Source organism: Amblyomma americanum, chromosome 8, assembly GCF_052857255.1.
Source record: "Amblyomma americanum isolate KBUSLIRL-KWMA chromosome 8, ASM5285725v1, whole genome shotgun sequence".
NCBI classification, from domain to species: domain Eukaryota; kingdom Metazoa; phylum Arthropoda; class Arachnida; order Ixodida; family Ixodidae; genus Amblyomma; species Amblyomma americanum.
In genome coordinates this window covers 155,822,899-155,846,333 of record NC_135504.1, presented here as the reverse complement: position 1 = coordinate 155,846,333, position 23,435 = coordinate 155,822,899, and the positions used below count along the sequence as shown (strand labels likewise).

The following is a 23,435-nucleotide window of genomic DNA, read 5'->3' as shown; positions in this document are numbered from 1 at the left end:
AACCTGAAAGTCTGCCCAGTCTGCTTTCTTTATAATGACACATTACTCAAGTTATACTTCGAAGCCAGAAACCAAGGAAATAATATCATTGCAACATTGTCGAACCTGATGAGAAATGATAATGTTTACGAAACCCGTCACCATGCAATATAGCACATTCCATCAGTGCGCACGAACTACGGAAATCAGTCATTACGCGTGAGATTACCGTTCCTACTATATATTCGTAATCTATGAAACAAAAATCTATAGGCTTAAAAAAACGTAGAAGAAAGAATACGTCTTTTACTACAGTTCATAACAACTTTCATCATGTGTCACTTTCTATTGTTTTTCCTAACGTTCGTAATGTTGGCTTTGTTATCGTGTATCCACCTGTGCTGCCCTGCGGTCCTCCTTTGTTTTACTCAGCCATTATCCATGTATCTGCCTGGTATCAATACCGAGAATGTTTTAGTAGTATATTTGTAATTATTTGTCCACAGTCATTAATAAGACAATTGTTCATTTAGTTCTCAGTCAGGACTCTTTATGTTCTGAATTATAAATTTGGAAGTCACATTGCCAACTATCATTTATACATGTCCGTACGAACATGAATTCTTAAGGGCACAGACCCCATCAAGCTGTCTTCAGGTTTTGTCGGTGCTCCAGACCTCTGAAAAGATGTCGAATAAAGATGAATGAATGAATGAATTAAAGGAAACTTCGAACTGCAAGCTACCTTGCCTAATTTTAATATCTTTCGTCATGATTGAGATGAAAAACGAGGCGGAGTTGTGTTAATAGCGTCTAACCACGATCTGCACTGCACTAAAATAGATGTACCCTATCATCTAGAAATACTGCTAGTTCGCACTAATGTTTCACACCAACCTTTAATATAAGTGCTTGTTACCGTCCTCCCGACGCTGACGCCCACTTTTTCGAGCATTTTCACAAGGGCTCTGCACACTGTCACATTCCTTTCCTAACACGCCAGTGCTTTTGTCCGGTGACTTTAATTTTCCAACGATACCCTGAACTGGCATAGCACTCACAATTTCTGAATCCTCAAGCGAGGGCGAATTTTGCAATACTTCTCTTACCTCTCTGACTTTATTTCCTCCCCTAAAAGACATAATAATCAAGCTTTCTTGATCTTCTTTTCGCCAGATAGCCTGACAACTTTTCTGAGCTGACATCCTTGCCAGCGCTAAGGCATCAATCCGGTATTCCCACAACATATCATTCAATTAGCATATACGAAAAAAGTAGCTGAGAAAATCACCCTTTACGACAGAGGAATTATGTCACGTTTAAAGACGAACTAACACAGTTTTGTACCCATTTCGTTGAAAAGTTTCACGGTCGTAAACGGGAGGTCAACTTGTTAATGTTCAAATCCAAAATGCAGCATATCATCAAATCCCACATTCCCAACATTGCCGTAACAGAGTGAGCGTATTCACTCTTGTTTAACAACTCACTGAAACGCCTCAGCAATAAAAAGAGAAGGCTCTATGCAGCGCAAAACAGTGTAACAAACCATGCGCATGGGAAAATACTATCGCATTGACAAAGAATTTCAGTTCCCAGCTCCTAAAACTAAATGTTCATTTTTTTCATCTACATTACCTAATATGTTGCGTAATAACCCGCGTCAATTTTGGGAGGGTGTTACCTCATGTTTAAGAACACCTATATCTTTATGCGGCCAAAACAAACTTGCTATTCCCGATTCTGATGCTCCATTGACACTAAATTCAAGTTTTTTTCCGTTTTTACATAAGAACCGGTTGGTAACCCTCTTTGTTTTCCTGAGTTTTAATATCCTGTTATGCCTGAAATAGCTTTCCATTACCATGGAATTTGCAATCTAATAAGTCTTCATCATCCACCAGAATAGATGACAAACTCAAAAGTGCTGAAAAATACAAAAATACCACCAGTGTTATTATGTCAAACAGTGGTGCCGCTGGATTAGAAAATAGGTAAGATCATTAAAGTCCCTAAAACTGGTTCTTCATAGATTAGCCTTGACCACCGACCCATTTTCATTACTAGAATTTGTTCTAAACTAATAGAGCATGTCATATTTTCCCACATCATGCATTTCCTAATTTCTAATAATTTCTTCCATCCTAGACAGCATGATTTTGTTTAAACGTTGTCTTCTGACACAAAACATGCTCTTTTTAATAACAATATCAGCTCTCAATAAGATCTGAACACACCGGTAGACTCCGTGTTGTTAGACATCGAAAAAGCATTTAACAAGGTTCCCCACATTAGACACTCCTTGAAACCTTCACGCTTAAATCTTAATCCTTTAGTTTATGCTTGGTTATGTAACTTCTTACCTGGCCGTCAACAGTTTGTTTTTGCAATAACCAGTCTTCCCAACATCCACAGTGATCTCCTGTGTGCCACAAGGTTCCGTTCTTTGTCCCCTCATTTTCTTTCTCTATATTAACACCCTTCCTGATGGCGTTTCTTCTAACATACGACTGCGGACGATTCCGTTATTTACAGGCCCATTAAAATAATCCCGGGCGTCCTCGCTTTACAACGTGAATTACACTGTAGAGAAGTGGTGTGAAACTGGCTTTATGTCCCATAACATTAAAAAGCTTGAATCACCTCTTTCCACCGTCGCCACTCCTACGTAACCCCTAACTTAATGCTTCGTAACTCAGTAATATCACCTGTGACGGACTACAAATACCTTGGCGTTATTTTTACACACAACGTTTCGTGGTCCTCTCATATTACAGGAATTACTAACAATGCTAACGGCACACTTGGCTTTCTAGGCAAACACTTGAAATTCACCTCCCCTTCTGTAAAGATTATTGCTTATTAGTCTCTTGTTAGACCCAAACTGGTATATGCATGCACATTTTAGGACCCTCATCACATTAACCTTTATAGCAACCTCGAATCAGTCCAGAACCGCGCTGCTTGTTTTATTTACAATGACTATTCATATTACACCAGAGTCACATCGCTCAAACTTAACGCAGATCTTCCGAAGAATGAAATCTGGCGCAAACTAATCAGGCTTAATATCTATTATAAGTTTTATTATTTTCCATTTGATTGCACCATCAGTTCATTTACACATCGCTGCTTTTCCCGTACAAACCATTCAAAATCTTATACCCGGCGCATGCGCGCACTTCATCGCATCTTCATTCAGGATAGATGATTTGCAATCAAAACTTGAAGGTGACATTGATTGCCTTGTGGATAGCATTTCTGACAAAATAATATTGAAGTTTCAATCCTCAGAAATAGATATTTTGAAAGTGAAGAGCCAGATCAAGTCTCTAGTCAAGTGTGGCATCCCTAAAACAGTACGTAGAATAGTTGCGCAACGAGCATACCCTCCTTGCAGCTGATAACCAGGTGTTGAAGTCTAAAAACAGTGAGCTAAAAAGTAAGATCACTGGTCTTGAACAGTATTCAAGAATGAATAACGTTGAAGTAAAAGGAGCAACTTGCACACAATGTGAAGATTGTGTAGCTATCATCAAACCAGTGGCGACAAATTTGTATGCCCGTTGACTCCCGCTGACCTCCATGTGCCTCATCGTGTTCCCACAAAAACAAAGATCAGAAGAACATGCTGGCCCGCTTTTTCTTGAGTACCAAAAAATCACAATTTATGAGCAAAGCGCGGAAAGCTGGTCTCAACTTCTTCCGACATTGATATTGAGGCCTCCAAGGAAAGTTCCTTTTTTGTGAATGATCACCTGACTGCGGAAAACAAGGCATTCTGCTATAAGGCTTTTTCGCTGAAGAAAGAGAAAAAGTGGAAGTTCTTCTGGACGGAAAACTGCATGGTTAAGGCACAGAAAACGACAGACAGTACAGTGTACCACTTCACTAAGGAGACCGACCTCTCACAAATAGTCTCAACCAATCGCCTCGGCTACTGTTCCTCCGATGCTTATTTTTCGACGAATCAACTCAAATACTTCTTATCGGATTCCACGCACTAAGCAATTAATCTAAATGCAAGAAGTATTAGAAAAAACATGATGCTATTTTCAATGCTCTTTCTATGTTACCCAACCCATTTTCAATGATCGCAATTTCAGAGACTTTGTTAAGTGCGCTTGATAAAAATCTGTTCTCGTTTCCTTCATACGCGTCAGATTTATCCCACAGACAATTTTCTAAGCATGGTGGAGCTTCCAGGTTCAAGGTTAGTTTATTCCATATTTAGGGTACAAGATTAGAAAAAAACAGTGGAATACAGAAGGAGGTTCCAAAGTCGTAGACTGTGGACGGGACCTCCTGTAAGAACAATTGTAAAAAAGAATATGCAGAGAGCAGATGCAAAATTTTAAAGTTTCTGGCATCAGTAAAGAGCAGTGAGTGAGATACAAGAATGCAAAAAGTTATTTGAATGAAAAAAGATTACACACCTAATAGCGTACAGAACAAAACAAAACAAAAATCATAGAATGAGGTAAATGACAAAACTAGTACCATTTACCATGCGAAACTCTATTTGGGGGATTGTAAAAACTGACGAATAGCGAATTTAAAGGTAAAGATATTTGATGATTGCTTAATGTTAACTGGTAATGAGTTCCATAATGTAGCAGAGAAACGAACTGTTTGTGTTCCATATATACTGTTAGGTTTAGGAAGTAAGAAGTTATTGTGATTAGCAAAACGTGGGTCGTTGCGACGCGGATTTTGGTCACTGGTAGTTAGCGAAAAAGGAAGTAGCTCCTAACAGATTGGTACTTAAGGGTACATAACTTGTAGTCGATTATTTTGGGCAGAGGTAAAATATTGCGTGATAGGAGCAGACGAGGGGCATTTTTAAAGTTGTGGCTATAAGTGATAATGCGAATTTCTTGATTTTTGATAGTTTGCAAAGATGATAAATGCGAATATTAATTGTTTCCGCAAGGTGAAATGCAATAAATAATGTGGGAGTGGATGAACGAATAGTAGAGGGAAATGAGAATGGGAACATGAAAATACGGGCGAACTTTGATTAGAACTCTAATACGATACGCCATTTTTCAGGAGATGGATGTGATGTGGGTGTGAAATTAAAATGTTTGTCCAGTACTGCACCTACAAAGGTTACGTGATCAGCTGAAAGGATGGAGTTTGAGCTTATGCTAGCAGACGGGTTTTCGCAAAGAATTTTATGAAGTGATCTAAAAACTTTAAAGCTAGATTGGGATGCATTAATAGACCGCAAACTATTTCTGCACCAATCGAATACATTCTGCAGCCGCCGCGGTGGCTGAGTGGTTATGGCGCTCGGCTGCTGGACCGAAAGACCCGGGTTCGATCCCGGCCGCGGCGGTCGAATTTCGATGGAGGCGAAATTCTAGAGGCCGTGTACTTTGCGATGTCTGCACGTTAAAGAACCCATTTGGTCGAAATTCCCGGAGCCCTTCACTACGGCGTCTCTCCTAGCCTCAGTCGCTTTGGGACGTTAAGCCCTCATAAACTATAAACCAAACCGAATACATTCTGCGCGTGAATGTGAGGTTTATCAACCACTTTATTGATATCTGAATCCGAGGTTAAGATTGTTGTGTCGTCAGCATAAATAAAAGAGTTTTACGTGTTTGCAATGCAGCAACTCTCCCAACAGTCCGTGCTCCTGGGAATTATAAAGACACCTAGGGAGGTCAATGATGTATAATAAAAATAGAAGGGGGCCAAGAAGAGAACCTTGCGGAACACCAACGTTAGTAGTCTTGAATTTTGAGTATGTTCCTGAGATGAACACTGCTTGTTTTGTATTGATTAAAAAGCTTCTGATTTGCGAAAGTGCAGGCCCTGTTATGGTGATAACGTCAAGATTATTGAATCAAATATCATGGTTGAGGTAATCAAAAGCTTTGGAAAGGTCAAGAAATAATGCACCAGCAAAGTTACCTGCGTCGATGTAGGATTAATTTTATCGGTGAGAGTGATCACAGCTAATTCGGTGGAGAATCCCATTCTGAAACCGAACTGGTTAGGTGAGAGAGTGTCAAATTTTGTTAAGTAGTTGTTTAATTGGACAACAAAGGCTTTTCAACACTTTTGCTGGCAAAATGATAAAATGGCGATTGGGCGGTAATTAGAAATGATTTGTTTATCTAACTTTATGAAGACTGGAGTTAGCTATGCCCTATTCAATGCAGCAGAGATAGTGCCTGATTTCAAGACCAGGTTAACAATAACGGCGGAGACATCGCAAATGAGATGCGCAATTAACTTAATATGGGATGATTGTATATTATCGAGACCTGGACTGGCGTCTTTCTGATTGCGTATTATTTTTGCCGATTTCATCAGGAGAGACCGGGAAAAGGAAAATGCTATGGGGAGATTGTTGTAATGTTCGATTAGTGGCAGTATTTAAAACTCCTGAGGCTAGAGCAAATGAATCACTAAAGGCTTCAGCAAAGTCTGTGGGATTGGTATTAGTTTCTTTACCGGAAGTAATTGTGTATATCGGAGCTTTCGAGTTTTTTCCTCTTAAGAATGAATTCAATAAATTTCTATTGCTTACGAACATTTTTTCCGGCGCGACTTATTTCTCTTTCATAGTGCTTACGCTTCGCTGTTCTAAGGATCAAGCCAAATACATTAAAATATTTCTTATAACACGCCAACTGCCTTAAGTTAAATGCTTGCTCTTTGCATTTTCTATAGAGGTTATCCTTCTTTCTCAAGCTGCTTAAAAGGCTTGAAGTCATCCAGGGATTATTCGGAGTTGAAAATTTCTTCTTGCGACTATATATTGTAGAACAATCGTCGATGGTATTAGAGATAGTAAGAAATAACTGATTGAATGCAATATCAGCGTCATCAAGAACCTTAATCACTGACCAATCAATAATAGCAAACAGTTCATGGAATAATGCAGAGTTCAATGTTTCTTTAAGGAACTGAGTGTGCCTAAAATAGTGAACATTATCCAACGGTATAAAAGTAGGATAGTAATCAGTTATATCGGCTTCTATGACACCTGCCTCAGGGGTGGACATTAGGTTGGCTAAAGCGTGATCTATGAGAGACCTTGAACCATTAGCGGAAATGCGTGTGGGAATGTTGATAAGATTTTCAAAGCCATGAGTATTTAAAACTTCAACATAATCTAAATATAATAATAATAATAATAATAATAATAATAATAATAATAATAATAATAATAATAATAATAATAATAATAATAATAATAATAATAATAATAATAATAATAATAATAATAATAATAATAATAACTTTATTTGCATCACACGTACATGATGCCGGAGGCCAGCAGAAAAAGCTGTCATTAAGGCAGCTTGACAAGGCCGCAGGCCCCCACACTGGCAACTACAGGTAGCGGTCAGCAACCACAAAACAAATGCATGAAAGTGTGAAACCGCAAACAAAAGCTATACATTGAAAAAAGGATGTTTCCACGAAAACCTGACTGCAACAAGAGGGCACACACTTTCAACAAATCTCATCGCCGGAGATATATAGACAACATAGCAAAATGAAAGTGACGCATTGAGATAGAATATTGTGAGACTATTTTGTTGTTCTTATTTTTAGTTCGTAAAGTAGTGGCGAAGTTTCTTCAAAGTAATAATTTCGGGTTGTATGTTTTTCTTATGCAACGTATTTAAAAGCCTTGGTAACCGGTTTTTTAAAATTTGTAATCCATATGTTGTCCTGCATGTTTCAACTTTCCACCTCTCAAAATTTCGCGTGTTGTATGCTTTAGGATGACTACTTATGTTGGCTATCTGACGCAAGAAACAAGTACCATTTTTTATCTTTTGTTTGTATTGTTTGCACACACGATAACCATAAATCTTCGTAACAGGCATCACGTTATACATGTGAAATAATGGTTCCGAGGGATAGCACATGGGGACACTTGCAACGGCACGTAGAAACTTTTTTTGCAGAATATGAATTTTGTGTATATTGTTTTGCGTCGTAGAGGCCCAAACTAAATGGCAATAATTAAGTCTTGAACAAAACAAGGGATTATACAGCATTATCATTACATTACGCGGTAGTACACTTGCATTTCGATATATGAGGCCGACTACTTGAGAAAGTTTTTTGGTTAAGCAGTTAATATGTGCATCCCAAGATAAGTTCTCATGAAACGTAACACCTAATGTTTTAATCCAAGGCACTATTTCAACTGGGGTTGATTTGAGCAAAACACTGTGGCTAGTTGTTATAGTTTTATTTCTGGCGTGAAATAGAACTGCCTTTGTTTTTTGTATGTTTATTTTTAAAAGGTTTTCTTCAGTCCATTTCTCTAGCTTGGCTAGGCTTTCATTCGCATGGCGAATTAATTGATCAGGATCATTTGCTGAAAAGAATAGACTCGTATCATCTGCGTAAATGACAAATTTTGTGGATAGGGTTACGCTTACTATGTCATTCACGTAGAGATTAAAAAGGAATGGCCCCAAAATACTGCCTTGCGGCACGCCACAGTTAACTGCTAGTGAATCCGAACAAAATCCCTCTATATCTACAATTTGCTTCCTATTGGTTAAATCTGATCGGATTAACGCCGCAGCCACACCCCGAAAGCCATATCTTTCTAGCTTCGTGATCAGTATCTGATGATTTATGAGGTCAAAGGCTCTTGAAAAATCTATAAATATGCCTAATATTACGTTTTCTTGTTCAATGTGGTCTAAAATATACTCTTTTTGGGCAAGAAGTGCCGACTCGGTGCTAACTCCCTTTCGGAATCCATACTGACAATCAACTATGAGGTTATGTTTCTCTTCAAATTTCGAAAATCGCTTGAGAATGATTTTTTCGAATGCCTTTGATAGGACAGGTAGTATGGAAACAGGCCTGTAATTCCCCATATCATTCTTATCACCTTTCTTGTACAATACCTTCACACGTGCAACTTGCATTTGGTATGGAAATACCGCTTGTTCAAGGCATAAATTGAAAACGTAATTTATGCAAGGAGCAAGGACACAGATGACGTGTTTCAAAGGTTTCACTTGCATGCCATCAACATCAATAGCGCTGCTGTTATTTAGACTTTTTATTACTTCCGTCACTTCGGCTTCGCTGACAGGATCAAGAAAAACTGAGCCATTATTGTAGTGAACATTGTCTAGATTAATATTCACTGTTATTTGAGCGGCAGTATTTACAATGTGGCTATTGAAGGCATTGGCTAAGGCTTTGCCTGACAGCACGGTACCATTGTATTTTATTTCACGAACTGAGTCATTCTTAACATTATAGTTTAATACTGAGCGCAGGTTTTTCCAAAGAGCATGTGTGCGTCCAGAAAGAGAGGTGAATAAGTTGTTAAAATGCTGTTTTCGTGCCCTTTTCAGCTCTTTATCTAAACGATTACGGCAAGTTCTAAACTGCTTCAACGCGTCTGGATCCTTGCTCTTGATAAACCTGCTGAACATTGTATTTTTCTCACGTATTTTCGCTGCCAGGTCGGGTGTTATCCACGGTTTGCGGATTTGTTGGGATCAGTTGGGATCTGTTGAGGAGCAGTTGGGATCTAATGTGTTAATATTGATGTCACCCAATATTATAACATTTCTGCGTTCCGTTGACTAATACCCCTAAGGCTGAGTGTAGGGCTGAGCAGAAATCTTTGACATGGGACGAGGGTGACCGGTATATGCAGCCAATGACTATATTTTTTCTATCTAGTGAAAAGAAAGATTCGTCTGGTTCGATCCATAAAGATTGAATATTTCCCACCTTTAGCGATAGATCAAGTGGACGACGATAGTGTTAGCAAGAGGAAATAAAGATCGCTGTGCCACCGTGCGCGTTATCGCTACGATCGCACGACTGAGCGCTTTATGAAAGCAACGTCTACAGGTTCTTGTCATCATCAGACAGCCAAGTTTCGATCACTCAGATTACCGAGAATTCGTGTTGAGTGGCTGAAAATAGGTTAGTAAAATCGTGCGAATATTTTTGTAGAATTCGCACATTGAAATGAATAAAAGATGCGCAAGAAGGGGAAAGATAAGAATTTACACTTGAAGGTATGAGGCCATATTGATGGACGAGATTCGAAGAAAAACGCATAATCTCAAGCGAAAAAAGAAACGTTTATATTTACTGGCTCCTTTACTTCACCTGGGAGACCTAACGCACCGGTGTCAAGCCGTGACTCACGAGCTTCATCCAAGGAGTCGTTTCTTTTAGCGCGGGAAATGAAGCCAGCAATGATGTTCTGCACTACTCAGCTGGCACCCTGTGTACAATGTCAAGGTTGGCTGTGCCAACAGTTCTCTTCAGTCGACGCCACAACTGCAACACAGTCCTGGCCCTGTGTGCAAGGCGAACCTCTGATTTCAAATTATTGATTCTGGAATACTGATCCTGATTGGCGATTTGAATTTTTAGCATTTCATTCTCGAGTATGAGCGCTTTGTTTGTGGCCAAGAGATCCGCTTGACTGCTGTGAACTTTTTCGACTATATCATTCAAAAGTGTGACACTAGCATCCATGTCAGACACTTCCTTAGTCCAACTAAGTCTAGACCAGATTCTTGAGAGAGAGAGAGAGAAAACTTTTATTTCTTTCCAAGAGGTTCGCGGGGATGAAGACTTCCTGGTCGTCTTGCTTGGGTGCTGGCGACTTGAGTCTTCAAGCAAGAGTGGGCCCTCAGTCCAGGGCTCCACTGAGTTGTGCCGCTTCAGTTGCGTGCTCTACCAAGGCCCTCTGGACCTCAAGCTCGCTGCTGAAGAGACAGCTCTCCCATTGCTCCGCACTCGGTGTTTGTTGATTGTGGAATGCTATGTTTCTCTTGCATTCCCAGGTGATGTGATAGAGTGTGGGCGTACTGCCGCACCAGGGGCAGTCTGGTCTGAATTGCGTTGGTGATATCTTGTTGTATGTGTGTAGGTTAGGGAAGGTGTTCGTCTGTAGCCTACGCCATCCTACAGCCTCTTCCCTATTTAGTGCTTTGTGTGGTGATGGATATCTCTTTCTGATTCCCCTATATAGTTGTAGGGTCTCTGTGTAGCCCCCCTCGCATATGAGTAGCCGTGACTCCGAGACGATCGATAAGCCTGCTCGGTAAGTGAGCCCTCGAGCTAGACTGTCCGCCCTTTCGTTTCCTGCTACGCCTGCGTGGGCTGGCACCCAGATTATATGTTGTATGGGTATTCTTTCAGCTGAGGCTGCCGCCTCGCTGATTATTCTGAGGGCAGTGCCGCTGATATTGCCCTTCGTATAGTTTCTGCATGTTTCTTTCGAGTCCGTTAGGATATTTAGGGAGCGACCTTTTCTGTAGCCTTCGGCTATCGCTAGCGCGACGGCAATTTCTTCGGCCTCTGCTATCCCTGACACCCCTACTGAAGCGCAGGTGATAGTTTCCCCTGTACCGTTGACCACCGCTACCGCGGCTGTGCGTTTCTCTGCTCTTGCGTACATAGAAGCGTCTGTGTATAGTGTGCTTTCGGATTGGCCTAGCCTTCTGTTTATCTGTTCGGCCCTGGCTCTCCGCCTTTCTTCGTGTAGGTTGGGATCCATATTTTTAGGTAAGGGTCCCACGTTGAAAGTTCTTCTGAGGTCGTCTGGAACTTCTGTGTATCTGTCAGCCAGACCACTTGCGTTCCGACCTAGCCTTTTTAGGAGCGCCCTTCCTGTGGGGGAGCCCCTGAGCCTCGTCAATTGCGCACCCATTTGAGCCTCTGCTAGCTCGTCAAAGGTGTTGCTGACTCCGAGCTGGAGTAATTATTCATTTGACGTGTTCCTGGGTAGGTGCAGAGCGATCTTGTAGGCCTTCCTTAGTATACAGTCGGCTTGCTCTCTTTCCGCTTTTGTTGTTGCGTGGTAGGGCAGCGAGTATGTGACCCTGCTGACGATTAGGCTGTTTACGAGTCTTAGGGTGTCGTCTTCCTTCATTCCGTATCTTCTTTGGGATACTCGGCTGATCATTCTTCCTACTTGTTCCGTGGCTTTCCTGAGCAGGTTGATGGTGTGGCTGCATTTGCGGCTACTCTGTAGCCACATGCCCAGAATGCGGATTATGTTTTTCTCCGGGATCGGTTGTCCCTCGAGGACGACGTCCAGCGGGGCTTGGGTAGGGTGTCTCCCTATTCTGATGAGCTCCGATTTTTCGGTCGAGCATTTCAGGCCCCTCTCCTTCACGTAGTCTTCTACGCAGGTGGCGGCTTCCTGTAGTCGGTCTTGTTTTTCTCCTAGCGATCCTTGGGTGATCCACACGGTTATGTCGTCGGCGTACATGGCGTGTTTGATACCCGGGATCTCTCTGAGCTTTCTTGCCAGTCTTAGCATTGACATGTTGAAGAGCACCGGCGATATGACTGAGCCTTGGGGTGTTCCTTTGCAGGGTGTGGCGAAGACGTCACTTCGCAGCTCGGCTAGCCCTACGGTCGCTGTTCGGTTGCTTAGGAAGGCCCTGATGTAGTTATGGGCTCTCCTGCCGCAGTTCGTGTCGTTTATGCCTTCCATGATGGCGGCGTGGCTTACGTTGTCAAAGGCTCCTTTGATGTCGAGGGCCATGACAACGTTTTCTCCGCTTCTCGGCATTTTTTCAAGTACTTCCTCCTTTAGCTGGAGGAGTACGTCTTGCGTGGACAGGTGGGCTCGAAACCCGTACATGCTATCAGGGTAGAGTTGGTTTCTCTCCAGGTGTGACTGAATTCTCTTCGTTATTATTCGTTCGTACATCTTGCCTAGGCACGATGTGAGGGATATCGGCCTGAGGTTTTCCACTTGTAGTTTTTTACCGGGCTTCGGAATCATCACCACGACCGCGTGTTTCCATTCGGCGGGTACTGTTCCTTCCTGCCATAGTTTATTGAGGTACGCGGTGAGCTGGTCAATAGCTCCATCGCTTAAGTTTCTGATCAGTGAATTGCGGATTCTGTCTGCTCCTGCTGCCGTGTTTCTTGTTGCCGACCTGATCGCATCGACCACCTCTTCCCTGGTTATGGGCCTGTCCATGACGGGGTTCTCTTCGCCTTGATATTCCTCTTTGTAACACTCGACCGGGTCGTTGCCGTAGCATTTGACCCGGACCTCCTCCAGTAGTTGTTTATCTGTACCGGTGTATTGGTGCACCAGCCTTCGTATTGCTTTGCCGCTCTCCGACTTGTTTTTGCTTGGGTCCATGAGGGACTTGAGGATCTGCCACGTTCTGGCCGTGCTCAGGGTGCCGTTCAGCGCGTTGCTAAACTGCTGCCATCCTTGTCTGGCCAGCTGCGTCGCGTACTCCTCCGCCTGCTTGGTGATTTCAGCTATCTTGGTCTTGAGCTTCCTGTTCAGCTTTTGTCTTTTCCACCGTGCGGTGAGTCCGCGTCTCGCCTCCCATAGCTTGAGGAGTCGCTTATCCACCTCCGGGGCGTGTTCGGTTCGGTCCACTTTTTTGGTGTAGAGTTCCTGGACCTCCTTGAGCTGTTGGCTCCACTCCCCCACAGATACAATGTCGCCTCCTTGCATCTGTCTACAGTGGGCCCTGAAGGCGTCCCAGTCGACGAGACGGGTCTTGCCTATTTTTCGTTTTGTGTCTTCGGCTGTGATGCTGGTTTTCAGTATATAGTGGTCGCTTCCTAGGTTTTCGAGGAGGTTTTCCCACTCGACCTGTCTGGCGCCCCTCACAAAAGCCAGGTCGGGGCAAGTGTCTGGGCTGACGCTGTTACCCTGTCTGGTTGGTTGGGTTTCGTCAGTTAGGAGATCGCAATCCGTTTGCTCTGCAGCGTCGCTGATTGTTCTTCCTTTTTTATCGTCTTTGCTGTAACCCCATTTTGGGTGCTTGGCGTTGAAATCGCCTGCTATTATTAGGGTGTTGTTGCCCGCTAGTTTTCTAGCCTCTGTAAAAAGCCTGCTAAAGTCCCCATCCTTCTGCTTAGGCGGGCTGTATAGGTTGATAATAAAGGTGCTCTTGGATTGTGCTTTCTTTTTAGGTATAATCTCTGTGATCGTGTGGTCGATCCGAGTGTCCGTTATTTCGTCTTGTGCTGTGGCTACCAATTTCTTGCTTACGAGGGTCGCCGTACGGCGAGCTTCCTGACACGTATAGCCCCTCAGCGAAGGTGTGCAGTTGGCTTCCTGTAATATAATTACGTCTGGCGGGGTTCCTTTGGCATAAATGTACTGCTGCAGGAGGCCTTGTTTTTGCCTGTACCCCCTGCAGTTCCATTGCCATATCTCTAATTGTTGGAGGCGTTCTGCCATGATGGTGTACTAGGGTTGGAGTTGAGGGTTTCTGCGCCGAACCTGCGTTCGTTATATAGGCGTTCTCTAGCGTCGTTAGTCGTTCTCTGCGCGTTCTGATTCTTAATGTGTGTTCTAACGTTTTGCTCTAGAAGGGCAAATTTCTGCTGCATAAATTGCATCTGCTCTTGCGTCTGTTTCTGCATGTTCATTATGAGAGCCTCGAGCTTCCCATCTTGTGGCTGTGTTGCTTCCACCATTGGGGGTGGTGGGGTCTGAGTTTTGGGCTGTGTCCGCCCTGTCCTGATTTCGCGGAGTTCTTTAAGGACCTCGCTCAGCTGCTTTCTGAGTTGGCCTAGTTCCTGTCTGAGGGCTTTGTTCTCTTCCATTAACTGTTTCTCGCGAGTGGATTGTGTGTTTGTGTTTGAGTGCGGAGCAAAGAGCGTTTTGGGAGGGCCGTCTCCCCAGCTCACCTTGACACCGCCGGTCTTCTTTTTCTTCTGTTGCTCTTGTCCTTGCTTCTGCTTCTGTTGCTGTTGTCCCAGGGGCGGGAAGGACTCGTCCCGCTCGGATCCTCGACTCCGGCTCCGGTTGCGGCTGCGTCCGCGGCTGCCGCTGCGCCCGGATTCCTGGCTCTCGTCTCGGAACCACCGCGGCCTTCTTCTGCGGCTGCGGTCCCGGCTCTTGCGTTGCTGCTGCAGGGGGCCCCACCGCAGCTCGCACGCTGATTTGAGTCGTTGTTTGCAGTCCCTCGTGCCCGTGATGTGGTCGCCGTCACACACTAGGCACTTGGGTGTACACTGGTGGTCCGTCGTTGGGTTCTGAAGTCCGCATTGTCTGCAGACCTTGGCGTTCGGGTTTGGGCAGACGTCCATGCGATGCCCCTGTTGGCCGCAGGTGTAGCATACCTGCCTTGTTGGCCTGTACGGGTGGCACCGGTATTCGCTGCTGTGGTAGATGACAAACTTCGGAAGAGTAGGGCCGTCGAAAGTGATGAGGGCCGTGCTTGAATTTCCAAGCATTCTTGCCGTTATGACTCTGACGCCCTGGGTGCGAAGTCTTGAACCTAAATATTTACTTCTGTGACCAGTTGATTAACTATGTAATTCATCTTGGCCTAAAACATTGCCTGGTTACTCACTTTTTTAGGCAGCTCTACATTATTCGGCATCATGAGAAAAGCGAAGACAATGAGCACCGCGAAGCAAAGAAAAGTGGCAGCATCAGTGGTTGCAGTCAAGGTAGTCCTCCAAGTTGCAAAAGAGCAAAGGCACCAACCTGGCTAAACAATGAACGAAGCTTAGCCGTAGGTTCGATGACCGCAACCACTGCTGCATTGAAGGGGGGGGTCTCGAGGTGACGGCATTGAAGGCTGGAAGAAGGGTGCTTGCGCTGGCGCTAGAGCGAAGGCACAGTTCCCTGGTATACGTATCAATGAAGACAGTGTAGTATGCGCCCCGTTGAAATGACGCAGCAATCAGACCAGCTTGCAGGAAGATGCAGCGTTGAGCAGGCACTTTTGGGTCTGCAGGGGCTTGGAAACATTGATAAACAATGACCGATGCTTAGCGGTAGGTTCGATGAGCGCAACCACTGCTGCAATGAAGCTGGGGGTATCGAGGTGACGGATTTAAGGATGGAAGAAGGATGATTGCGGAGGCGCTACAGTGAAGGCACGATTACGTGGTATACGTATGAATAAAGACAGTGTAGTAACCTTCCCGTTGACACGAGGTAGGAATCAGACCATCTTACAGGAAATTGCAATGCTGAGCAGGCACTTCGGTATCTGCAGGGGCTTGGAAACATTGATGAACAGTAACCGATGATTAGTGGTAGGTTCATTAAGCGCAACCACTGCTGCAATGAAGCTGGGGGTCTCGAGGTGACTGCTTTTAAGGATGGAAGAATGATGCTTGCGCAGGCGCTACAGCGAAGGCACGGTTCCGTGGTATACGTATCAATGAAGGCAGTGTAGTATCCGCCCCGTTGACACGAGGGAGGAATCATAACATTTGCAGGAAGATGCAACGCTGACCAGGTAATTTGATGTTTAGGCTCTTGGAAACCTTGATGAACAATAAACGATGCTTAGCGGTAGGTTCGATGAGCGCAACCACTGCTACAATGAACCTGGGAGTCTCGAGGGGACGGATTTTAAGGATGGAAGAAAGATGTTTGCGGAGGTGCTACAGTGAAGGCACGGTTCCGTGGTATACGTATCAATAAAGACAGTGTAGTATCCTTCCCGTTGACAGGAGGCAGGAATGAGACCAACTTTTTTTTTATTTGTTGCTTAGACGTTTGCCTAAGAAGGGGCTGAGGCTAAAGGCACAATGTTGCCTGACAGGGCCTCAGCCCCCTACTACATGACAAACAAACATACAAATTACAAATTATAACAGTCCGGCGGGCCGGTAAAAAAAAGTAGGCCAGATGTAAGCGTTATACAGAGGAAAATACATACGGAAAAAATTGCAACGCTGAGCAGGCGCTTTGGGATCTGCAGGGGCTAGGAAACATTGATGAACAATAACCGATGAATACCGGTAGGTTTATTAAGCGCAACCACTGCTGGAATGAAGCTGGGGGTCTCGAGGTGAAGGCTTTTAATGATAGAAGGATGCTTGCGCAGGCGGTAGAGCGAAGGCACGGTCCCGAGGTATACGTATCAATAAAGACTGTAGTATCCGCCCCATTGACACGAGGGAGGAATCATAACAGCTTGCAGGAAGATGCAACGCTGAGCAGGCACTTTGGGGTCTGCAGGGACTTGGAAACCTTGATGAACAATGAACGATGCTTAGCGGTAGGCTCAATGAGCGCAACCATTGCTGAAATGAAGCTCGGGGTCTCGAGGTGACGGCTTTTAAGCCTGGAATAAGGATGCTCTCTACAGCGAAGGCACTGTCCCGTGGTATACGTATCAATGAACACAGTGTAGTATCCGCCCAGTTGACACGACGCAGCAATCAGACCAGCTTGCAGGAAAGTGCAACGCTGAGTAGGCACTTTGGGGTCTGCAGCGGCTTGGAAACCTTGATGAACAATAAACGATGCTTAGCGGTAGGTTCGGTGAGCGCAACCACTGCTGCAGTGAAGCTGGGGTTCTTGAGATGACGGCTTTTATGGATGGAATAAGGATGCTTGCCGAGGCGCTACAGGGAAGGCACTGTTCTGTGGTATACGTATCAATGAAGGCAGTGTAGTATCCGCCCCGTTGACAGGAGACAGCAATCAGACCAGCTTGCAGGAAGATGCAACGCTTAGAAGGCACTTTGGGGTCTGCAGGAGCTCGGAAACTTTGATGAACAATAAACGATGTTTAGCGGTAGGTTCGATGTGCGCAATCACTGCTGAAATGAAGCTGGGGGTCTGTAGGAGATGAATTTTAAGCCTGGAAGAAGGATGCTTGCGCAGGCGCTACAGCGAATGCACGGTTTCGTGGTATACGTATCAATGAAGACAGTGTAGTATGTGCCCCGTTGACACGTGGCAGGAATCAGACCAGCCTGCAGGAAGATGCAACGCTGAGCAGGCACATTGGGGTCTGCAGAGGCTTGGAAACCTTGAACAATGAACGATGCTTAGCGGTAGGTTCACTGAGCGAAACCACTGCTTTAATGAGAAAGTAATCTTTGAGGATAGTGAAACAGAATGGACTTATACCAATTAACTCGATTACTGGAGCAAGAGCAAGCTAAGGTGCGAGCAAAGCTAAAAGGGAAAAGACGCAAACCCAAGATTTGGTGGGATGAGGAGGTGAAGATGGTGATAGAGAAGTGTCAGGAAGCGTCCAGGGAACACAGATATGCCAAGAAGAAGGGGGATCCAGAAGTTGAAGTAGACAGAAAATGGGATACCTTCATAAAGTGTAGAAGGGAAGCATCCTATTTGATTAATAAAAAATTGGAAGAAAGGGTGCCCAATAGATGTCAAAATTAAATGAAAAGGTAAGAAAACCAGCTCAAAAATTCTGGAAGCATCTAAAAGCATTGAGTAATAAGACTATGCTAGAACAAAGGTTTATTGTTACAGTTCAGTGTATTCGACTAGAAGGAGATGAAGCGATAAAACACATAGGAACAAGGATGACAGAAAAATTTAAGGAAAGAAATGTTGCACACAATTTATCAAAGGAGGATAGACAAGTTACTGCAATAGCTTGACTTGAGCAAAGAGAGTGGGAAAGGGCAGAGAAGAGGATTCCTAGTGGGACGTCAACAGGACCAGATGATATTCCGATTATGTTAATAAAAAAGCTAGGACCAAAATCCAAGCAGACATTATTACAGGTAGTGAATAAAATTATAGTGGATGGGAAAGTCCCCGATGAATGTCGATTAAGTAGATTGAACATGATATACAAGAGAACGGGTGACAAAGCTGGCGTAAGTAACTACCGTCCCATAACATTGACATCTGTGGTGTACAGGGTGGTGATGCAGATTATAAAAAGACAGATTGGAGGATTGGGTGGAGAACGAGGGGGTACTAGGGAAGTTTCAAAATGTGTTACCGGAAACAGAGGAGTTTGGAGGACAATCTGTGTTCATTGACGCAGTGTATAGAGGTTGCTGAAAAGGAACACAGGCCCCTATGGATAGCATTTCTGGATATTAAGGGAGCCTACGACAACGTTATTCATGAGTATCTGTGGGACATACTGGGCACATTTGATGTGAAAGATGGTGTATTTAATATTTTAACAGATATAAATAAAGGTACCAGAGTGCTTATAAAATGAGAAAAAAGGTATCAGAGCCTGTAGAGATACAGCGGGGGCTTAGGCAAGAATGTCCTCTGTCTCCTCTGTTGTTCGTGTTGTAGCTGCAAGGGTTGGAGAGCAAGCTAGAGAGGAGCGGGCTAGGCTTTAACCTTTTGTTTATCAAGCAAAGAGAATTGATTAAACAGTCATTACCCTGAATAATAACACCGGTGATATAGTGCTAATGGGTGACAGCAAGGAAGATTTGCAGAAGTTCATAGACATTAGTTGTACACAGGGAGATAGATTAGGTTACAAGTTTTGTAAGGAAAAATCTGCAGTCATTATATTTAATGATGAAGTCGGTGATCATAGAGTACAGGAGTTCACGCTAGAAATAGTGGATGAGTGCAAGTATCTTGGGATGTGGATAAATAACAGCGCTGAGTCTCTGACAGAGCATGAAAAATATGTAATGAATAAAAGTAGCAGGAATGCAGCTGTCATGAAAAATAGGGCACAGTGGAATTACAATAGGTATGAAGTGCTAAGAGGAATCTTGAAAGGGGTGATGGTTCCTATCCTGCCATTCCGTAATGCGGTCCTGTGCATTCGACCAGATGTTCAAGCAAGGTTAGAAATCAAACAATGTGGCGTAGGGTGGCTAGCTTTGGGCACATAGCAATACACCAAATCATGGAGTACAAGTTGATATGGGATGGGCGTCGTTGGAGAGCAGAGAAGCTAGCAGTAAGAGAGCATTTGAGGAGAGATTTAGAAAAAAGGGGGAAAGGCAGTGGGCTAGGAAAGTTTTTAGATACCTGTATATAAGGAATGTTGTCACGAAGTGGAGAAAGCGGACTAGAAAATTGACAAGCAAATATCTGGACAGCAGTAGGGGGCAAATCAGCAATTATCAGTTAAGAAAAAGGTTAAAGAAACACAGAGAGCTTTGTGGAAAACAGGGATGCTGACCAAATCAGCGCGGGGAACATACATGATTTTTAAGAAGGAAATTTCCAAAGAAAATATTTATAATTGTAGGGGAAACTCTTGGTTGTTTGAGGCCAGGACAGGAGTTTTGCGATCAAATTTTGCGATCAACTTTTGCGAGTTTTGCGGACTAAGACATATAGAGTCAGGTACCTTGAGATAGACACGTTGTGCGTTGCGTGCGGAGAGGACGAGGAAACGGCAAAACACTTGATACTTTTCTGTAAAGGGCTTCACCGTACAGTGGATGGCAGCGAGCTGATTTATCCAAGGAATTGAGGTTTAAGGACAGTGAAGAGAAAGTAGATTTTAAGCGGGTAGAAGTAACCAAGCGAAGGTTATTTGATTGGTGGCTAAAATGAAGAGAAACGTAAAATTTCACAAGTCATGGCTAGGTGGCTTGGGCCACCGCCCGATTTAAACGGTTCAGCCGTATCCATCCATCCATCCATCCACACTTCCATCCATCCATGAAGCTGTGTGTCTGGAGGAGACGGCTTTTAAGCTTGGAAGAAGGATGCTTGCGCAGGCGCTACAGCGAAGGCACGGTGCTGTGGTATACGTATCAGTGAAGACAGTAGTATCCGCCCCGTTGACACAATGCAGAAATCACACCAGCTTACAGGAAGATGCAACGCTGAGTAGGAAATTTAGGGTCTGCAGGGGCTTGGAAACCTCGATGAACAATGAACGATGCTTGGCGGTAGGTTCGAAGATCGCAGCCACTGCTGAAATAGAGGGGGGGGGGGGTCTGGAGGTGACGGCTTTTAAGACTGGAAGAAGGATGCTTGCGCAGGTTCTACAACGAAGGCACGGTTCCGCGGTATACGTATCAATGAAGACAGTGTAGTATCCGCCCCGTTGACAGGAGGCAGGAATCATACACGCTTGCAGGAAGATGCGACGCTGAGCAGGCACTTTGAGGTCTGCAGGAACTTGAAAACCTTGATTAACAATTAATGATTCTTAGCCGTAGGTTCGATGAGCGCAACTACTGCTGCAATGAAGCTGGGGGTTTCGGGTTGACTGCTTTTAGGCATGGAAGAAGGATGCTTGCGCAGGCGCTACAGCAAAAGCGGGGTTCCTTGGTATACGTATCAATGAAGACAGTGTAATATCCGCCCCGTTGACACGTGGCAGAAATCAGACCAGCTTGCAGGAAAGTGCAACGCTGAGTAGGCACTTTGGGGTCTGCAGCGGCTTGGAAACCTTGATGAACAATAAACGATGCTTAGCGGTAGGTTCGGTGAGCGCAACCACTGCTGCAGTGAAGCTGGAGTTCTTGAGATGACGGCTTTTATGGATGGAATAAGGATGCTTGCCGAGGCGCTACAGGGAAGGCACTGTTCTGTGGTATACGTATCAATGAAGGCAGTGTAGTATCCGCCCCGTTGACAGGAGACAGCAATCAGACCAGCTTGCAGGAAGATGCAACGCTTAGAAGGCACTTTGGGGTCTGCAGGAGCTCGGAAACTTTGATGAACAATAAACGATGTTTAGCGGTAGGTTCGATGTGCGCAATCACTGCTGAAATGAAGCTGGGGGTCTGTAGGAGATGAATTTTAAGCCTGGAAGAAGGATGCTTGCGCAGGCGCTACAGCGAATGCACGGTTTCGTGGTATACGTATCAATGAAGACAGTGTAGTATGTGCCCCGTTGACACGTGGCAGGAATCAGACCAGCCTGCAGGAAGATGCAACGCTGAGCAGGCACATTGGGGTCTGCAGAGGCTTGGAAACCTTGAACAATGAACGATGCTTAGCGGTAGGTTCACTGAGCGAAACCACTGCTTTAATGAGAAAGTAATCTTTGAGGATAGTGAAACAGAATGGACTTATACCAATTAACTCGATTACTGGAGCAAGAGCAAGCTAAGGTGCGAGCAAAGCTAAAAGGGAAAAGACGCAAACCCAAGATTTGGTGGGATGAGGAGGTGAAGATGGTGATAGAGAAGTGTCAGGAAGCGTCCAGGGAACACAGATATGCCAAGAAGAAGGGGGATCCAGAAGTTGAAGTAGACAGAAAATGGGATACCTTCATAAAGTGTAGAAGGGAAGCATCCTATTTGATTAATAAAAAATTGGAAGAAAGGGTGCCCAATAGATGTCAAAATTAAATGAAAAGGTAAGAAAACCAGCTCAAAAATTCTGGAAGCATCTAAAAGCATTGAGTAATAAGACTATGCTAGAACAAAGGTTTATTGTTACAGTTCAGTGTATTCGACTAGAAGGAGATGAAGCGATAAAACACATAGGAACAAGGATGACAGAAAAATTTAAGGAAAGAAATGTTGCACACAATTTATCAAAGGAGGATAGACAAGTTACTGCAATAGCTTGACTTGAGCAAAGAGAGTGGGAAAGGGCAGAGAAGAGGATTCCTAGTGGGACGTCAACAGGACCAGATGATATTCCGATTATGTTAATAAAAAAGCTAGGACCAAAATCCAAGCAGACATTATTACAGGTAGTGAATAAAATTATAGTGGATGGGAAAGTCCCCGATGAATGTCGATTAAGTAGATTGAACATGATATACAAGAGAACGGGTGACAAAGCTGGCGTAAGTAACTACCGTCCCATAACATTGACATCTGTGGTGTACAGGGTGGTGATGCAGATTATAAAAAGACAGATTGGAGGATTGGGTGGAGAACGAGGGGGTACTAGGGAAGTTTCAAAATGTGTTACCGGAAACAGAGGAGTTTGGAGGACAATCTGTGTTCATTGACGCAGTGTATAGAGGTTGCTGAAAAGGAACACAGGCCCCTATGGATAGCATTTCTGGATATTAAGGGAGCCTACGACAACGTTATTCATGAGTATCTGTGGGACATACTGGGCACATTTGATGTGAAAGATGGTGTATTTAATATTTTAACAGATATAAATAAAGGTACCAGAGTGCTTATAAAATGAGAAAAAAGGTATCAGAGCCTGTAGAGATACAGCGGGGGCTTAGGCAAGAATGTCCTCTGTCTCCTCTGTTGTTCGTGTTGTAGCTGCAAGGGTTGGAGAGCAAGCTAGAGAGGAGCGGGCTAGGCTTTAACCTTTTGTTTATCAAGCAAAGAGAATTGATTAAACAGTCATTACCCTGAATAATAACACCGGTGATATAGTGCTAATGGGTGACAGCAAGGAAGATTTGCAGAAGTTCATAGACATTAGTTGTACACAGGGAGATAGATTAGGTTACAAGTTTTGTAAGGAAAAATCTGCAGTCATTATATTTAATGATGAAGTCGGTGATCATAGAGTACAGGAGTTCACGCTAGAAATAGTGGATGAGTGCAAGTATCTTGGGATGTGGATAAATAACAGCGCTGAGTCTCTGACAGAGCATGAAAAATATGTAATGAATAAAAGTAGCAGGAATGCAGCTGTCATGAAAAATAGGGCACAGTGGAATTACAATAGGTATGAAGTGCTAAGAGGAATCTTGAAAGGGGTGATGGTTCCTATCCTGCCATTCCGTAATGCGGTCCTGTGCATTCGACCAGATGTTCAAGCAAGGTTAGAAATCAAACAATGTGGCGTAGGGTGGCTAGCTTTGGGCACATAGCAATACACCAAA

General features: G+C 44.0%; 1 protein-coding gene and 1 non-coding gene across 2 annotated transcripts in view; one reads left to right on the top strand and one right to left on the bottom strand.

Moving 5' to 3' along the window:
* Positions 1–23,435, bottom strand: part of LOC144102794 (uncharacterized) — a 52,615-nt gene that overhangs the window by 10,203 nt on the left and 18,977 nt on the right. The gene's annotated exons all lie outside the window — the stretch shown is intronic.
* Positions 5,248–5,319, top strand: TRNAS-GCU (transfer RNA serine (anticodon GCU)). The gene has a single exon. It is a non-coding gene; the product is annotated as a tRNA-Ser (tRNA).